This window comes from Poecilia formosa, unplaced genomic scaffold, assembly GCF_000485575.1.
Source record: "Poecilia formosa unplaced genomic scaffold, Poecilia_formosa-5.1.2 Scaffold271, whole genome shotgun sequence".
Classification (NCBI taxonomy): Eukaryota; Metazoa; Chordata; class Actinopteri; order Cyprinodontiformes; family Poeciliidae; genus Poecilia; species Poecilia formosa.
Window position 1 is genome coordinate 376,387 of NW_006800210.1, and position 6,046 is coordinate 382,432.

Genomic DNA, 6,046 nt, shown 5'->3' on the forward strand with positions numbered 1-6,046 from the left:
ATTTTCTTGTCTAATTTAAGATGACTTTAGCACAAATAACACACTAACATAATCAACTAAAGATGAGGGCAAAAAGACACTATGTAGCTGTTTAGAAGACCTGAACTCTATTTCCTCTTTGGAAATAGTAAATTCTTTGAAGACATCAAGCATTCTGCATTTTGTTTCAGTCTGTAAACCACTAACTTTATCATTTTTGTTGAAGGAACAGTAATGTACAAATTTTACCAAAAGTTTCTTTTCCTAACAACAAATGAAGGAGTTATAGAATGTAGTTTTTATTTAGCTATTTACTTTATGTTTATGTTGAAATGTTATGTTTTTGTCTCTGCAAAGCCAATCTGCATAATTCCAGTTTTTATTGATGAATGAAGGACGCTTGTGTAACACATGGACTTTTTAATACCAAGGGACTGTTGAATGTCTAAAGGAAGCTTCAGATGTTTTATCTTTAAACTGTTGCTAATTTTTTTATCAAGCAAAAGATGAAACTGAATGATTTCTACCTTGTATTTTCCTACTATACTTGTTATAAGAGGAGACGTAATAATTTCCTACAATCACTGTAATCTTATAAATTTTGATTTAACCCTGAAGTCATTGTCTTATCTGCTTGTGTCCTTTTTAACATCAAATTAGTATTTTTTTCCTCATATTCTTTTAAATCCTATTCAATTCACTTAGAAAAACAAAGGAGTACAAAACGATAAAATAGTTAGCATGACCTGATTGCGAAAGTATCTACATCCTTAAACAAAAACTTTATCAAAGCACCTTTTGATTTAATTTCATCTTTGATTTTTTTTCTGAGTTCTGCCATTATTTACAGTAAATCTGATCAACCAGAAATAAAGCTCAGCCGTTCAAGATAACAATTTTCTCCAGACATTTATTTAGACATTTATACAGCCATCTTCCTTCTCACGCCATGAAACTCAGCCAGTAGCTGTGCTGCATTTCTAAAACCCAGATGTCACACCGAACTGCAACCAGGTCACAGAACAGATGGCAGACAAAAGTTTTATGTGATGCTCATAAAATATCACACAATCTCAAAAACAGACCAGAAACTGTTATCTATCAGCATGTCCAAGAGCAAAAAACGTTATTTACTTAATTAACTTCAACTTTTATCTTACCACTCCTTATTCCTCTGAGGCCTTCACTCTCCCCAACTTCTCTAATTTGTCTTTGAGCTTTAGGTTTTTTTTTTTTCTCAGGTTCTTGAATTGTTCCTACCCTGAGTGTCCTCTTTTTGGTTTCGATACCTGGTTTGTTAATGATCACCCGTTTATCGTGGAAGTCTTTTTCTTCTGTTCCCCACCCCTCTCACTGGCGCCTCCTATTTTGATCGGGGAACCTCTAACCGATACTCCGCACAGAAACTCTTGTACACTGTTCCCGTCAATTATTGTGGCATTTCATGTCCATTTTGCCTGCCAGCGTCTTGCACCCAGATGTTGGGCTCTGTTGGTTGGGGTAAACCTTGTGCTCAACAGAGCTGCTTAACCAGAGGAAAGGTTTTTGACTGACCTGCTCAGAATCTTCTAGAGAATGCTGTGAAGAAACTGCTCTCATATTTTGACAAAAGTACAGATCTTGTGCAAGGTTGGTTAATATTGCCACAAATATGAGAATCCAATACTTAAAGACTCAATGCTAAAAAACTGAATTTAAAAGTAATAGTAGGTACTTATGTAACTGGGTTATTGCAATTTTTTTCCCCACCTGCTAAGTGAAATTGTGACAATTGTCACGTTATACCAGGGGAAGGTTTTGTAACAATTTATATTATGATCTCATTTATGTCACCAAAATCTGTAATTTTAGGAACATCAACTCCGCTTGCACATTTCCTGTTATGACCAAGTATCTCTGTGCTCCAAACTCTGCCAGCCTTTAACACAGATCGCTCCTTGTCTGATACGTCTCCATTTTGTTTCTTTTCTTTTATTTTCAAACTCGCGAAGAGATTCAGAATCCGACAGTGTCCTGATGTTTAATTCATCTGTTTGTCCTAATTCGTGGAAATCCCGCTCTTCCTCTTGGCACATGTCGCTGGCCCTCTTACTCTGCCGAAATGAGTTTGAAGCCCTACGGGGGTGTGAAGAAGGGATGGAGATGATTGCAAGATGAGAAACTTTATTTACCTCCCTGCAACATTAGAGCTGTAAACAACCAATCAGGTCTTGTCTCTTGTTTAATGACTCAAACATGATGCAAATATTGATTCTCTACAAAAGGAATCTGGGCCTCTATGCATAATGAATATCAAGTATTGGCTGAAAAGCCAATGTTTATTCAACTTTGTTTGTCTTGAAATTATTTTCCGGGATAATTCATACAAACGAGGTCTGTAGTGCAAACAGGAAGCACTAGCGTTCATTGCGAATTAAAAGTTTTCATGCACAAAAACTATTTGTATATGCAAAAATGTTGAAAGTTTCAACAGGAGTTGACAAAAAAACATTTTAAGATTCAGCAAATGTAGATGTAAATCATAATGTGATTGTTGTTTTTCCTTTTTAATTCTTGTGCCACATTGTTAGAGTCTGTGGGAATTTTATACTGTTGGGTATTTTAAAAACATCACAGCAGTTCAGCCTTTCAGAAAATCAAACTCATCTCTTCGGACATGTTCTGATGCAAGAGAGCTACGAGTGATGCCGTTGCTACATGAAATTTAACACTAACTAATCTTTGACATTTAATCTGGTGTCCAAAACAAACTAACCCCCGCTATAGGTTTGCAAGCCCACTCTATTCTCACTTGGGTTCTATCATGTGAATACATTTTGATCCTGTAGTTGTATTACTGAAGAAAACAAGGGCACAGATAAGTGGTTTTTCATCTATCTCACAGCAATCTCGACCTGCATGTCTGCCAGCACATTAATCAATGCCAGTTGGCAGGATTGAGTTATTATCAGGTTTATTGATCTGCGTGGGGAGAACTTGCTGTTCCGTGTTTCTGTCTGTTTGTACGGACAGATTAAGACAACACAAAGTCACTCGGTTGTGCACCACAAATTCCTAAAACATTGACAACCAGCAAGGAAAACCTTAATCTAATCAGCTGCTACTGCTTATCAACAAAAACAGTGCCACACAACATGCCTATGATGTACTTCAGTTTTTTCCAGTGGACTAATCTATTGATTGAAAAAACAAAAATGAGCAGCTAAAAAAAAAAAATCTTCCACCAGATTATAACTGTCAAACTTTGAATATATTCATATTTTCTGTTTTATTTCTATTTCTGTATTCTATTACCTGGAGCAAGTGAGTACTTGCCTAATATATATATATATTTTTTTTATCTTTCCACAGTAATTTATTCTTTTTGTATCGTCAATTTGCAAATAATTTTTCATATACTAAGCCAAGCCCGCCCTCTTGTGGCTATCTTTGGTATACATAGTTAAATATGTTGACGTTTACTGTTTAAAAATGATTTTCAGAAACTCATGTCTTGTAGGATCCTTTGAGGAATTTTGCTGTTCTGCACAGTTTCCTTACCATCTTGATTAATTATATAATTTACTATGTTTTGAGGCTGTTTTGTTTGCAAATTGCAATAATCCTGATTATTTTTTATCACCACATGCACTTATTGATTTGATAGATGTGCATAACTGGGTAGGGTTTTTGATTTAGTTTGATATTTAACATTCTTTGTGTTCCATCAGTCCAAATATGCCAATGCAATGCAAAAATAACAAATTTAAAGGATTTTAGCCAAATTTTGAACATTTATCCATAGACTTACAGGAAGAGAGAAATCCCAGTCTCTTGGTCGGTATGTAGAGTGAGATTTATTGAAAAAAATAAATAAAAATTTAGATGGAAGAAGAATCTGGATTCAAATCATCATTAATCCCTGCTCTTGCAGGGATTCATTTTGCTTTCAGACCAAAAAGATGAGAACCATTGAAAGTCTGGCAAGAGAACAAAAAATGCGACAACAACCAACCACAGCAAGTTGGAAAACACCCAACAAAAGAGACAAACAGGTGAATAGCAGTCAGTGTCCTCAGTTTTAAGTCAGTAAACGCTCAATGATGAATAAAGTGAGCTAGAGGTCAAAGCAGCATCCATTTAAGATTTTTGTTTTTTTTAACAATATAAAAAAAAATGCATAACTTAGATGGTCGTATTTTACGGTGCTGTTTTATGGCTCCGCTTTGGTACAGTGAGGCTGCTGAACAGCAGTCGGTATTAATCTCAAAGGTAGAACTGCTTCTTATACTGTTGGAAATAGGAGTTTGAACAAAAATATACATTTGATATAGTAGTTCTGTGTTTGAATTTTAAGAAAATGCACCTAACGTAACATAGACACACTGGTATACATATTCATGAGAATTGGTGAAAAAAAAAAATGTATTCATTCAGATCCAGTTGAGGTGCAGGAACCCTCACATCCACATCCCTGTCCACACTTCATTTCCCTCTGCTCTTCCTGTTCTTTGTCTGAAGATAGATGACGTCAATAACTGCAATTGCTTCTCTCTCTAACAGCAAAAGTGCCCAGTTGGCTCTTGCTTCGGCATATTTTGTTTACTTGGCTGAAGTAATGTGATGATCTACCTCCATCATGTTCTCACCTTCAGGTTCTTGCTGCTGTCAGCGAGCCGCCTCAGACTTTCAGGGACCTGAAACTGTCTTCTTTATGGGAACACAGAGTCAATAAACCTCCTCTGAATAAGAATGAATTCAAAATGAAGGAAAAATGTGGCAGGCAGTCTGTTAACTGAAGGGACATTAGTCTATAAAGGCTTCAATGTCCTTAAAACCCAAGTGGTTTTATTTCCTCAGGTCAGAGAGATTTGAATGATTGCTTCATATGGTTTCCTTTTATCCATAAATTGTTCATGGTAGAAGAAAACATGCAAATCAGGGGTCTTATGGAATATATTATCCCCAAATGGAAGAATAGATATTCTTAATAACTGTTTTGTGGCTATATGTGCAATCTTTTTCTCCTCAACCCTGTGAAACTTGAGCTCTAAAGCCTGCTCCAGCATATCCATGCAGTTCTGTATTTCACCAGCAGGTGTCAAACTCAGCTTCCAGTGTTTCCTGTTCCTCCAGCTCACAGAGGCACACCTTTCCACAGAAAAACGCCAAACGTCAGGTTAGTGGATTACATTCTTCTGCTGCCAAGTAGTCAAGCTCAAGAGATTTTGTCAGAATATTAATGTAGTAACGTATGTTCTGCTTTAACATGAGCAGCATAGCAGTAGACAGAAGCGTGCTCAAGCTTTTTGTTTATTTAAAACGTGACTGGTTAATTTTCAGCAGATGTACAGCATCTGCAGAAAGTGGATTGGCTCATGTTACCACATATATATAGATGAGATGCAGAACTGGGATGAACAGAGGGTCTGCAGCTCCCCACAGTGCAGAGGCGCCTCCTGTGGCAGACACCAAGATGCTACGGAAGCTTTGAGATGCCAGTTTGTGATCCTTGAATGGAAAATACATTTTCTGCTGATGCTTTTAGACTCATTCACCTCAAAATCAAGAGAAATGCATAAAGCATTTAGCTAGAATGTGTAGCCTTTCCTACAGTGGAGGGCCAGAGCAGCAGAGGGTAGCAACAGGAGCCGATAGACTTCCTGGAGTGTCATAAAGTGGCTCATCAGGCCTCAGTGAGCCAACCGGTTTATAACGACTAAAATCTGCAGTTCCTTCTACAATTCAGGTACTTTTCCCCAAAGTGTCTCCTGTAAGTCAGTCATGTGTCTATTTTTTCATTCTAGGTGTGTTTATAAGTAATGAATAACTACTGTTTCAATGTTTCAGTGAAAAGCAGTAACCTCATGCAGCGAAAGGCAGACAGCAGAGGTGAGTGTCAAACTTGTAAAATAAAACCAGTATGTCAAGATCATGGGATTGTTGCAATTTAAATCGCACAAATTTTCTAATATTTAAACCTGAAAACATGACAAAGCACTTTTATTATTTTGTTCATAAATGATGGTGCCAGAGACCTTTCATTTTGACATGAATATTTGCTTTTGAGAAATGAACTATCCGTAAG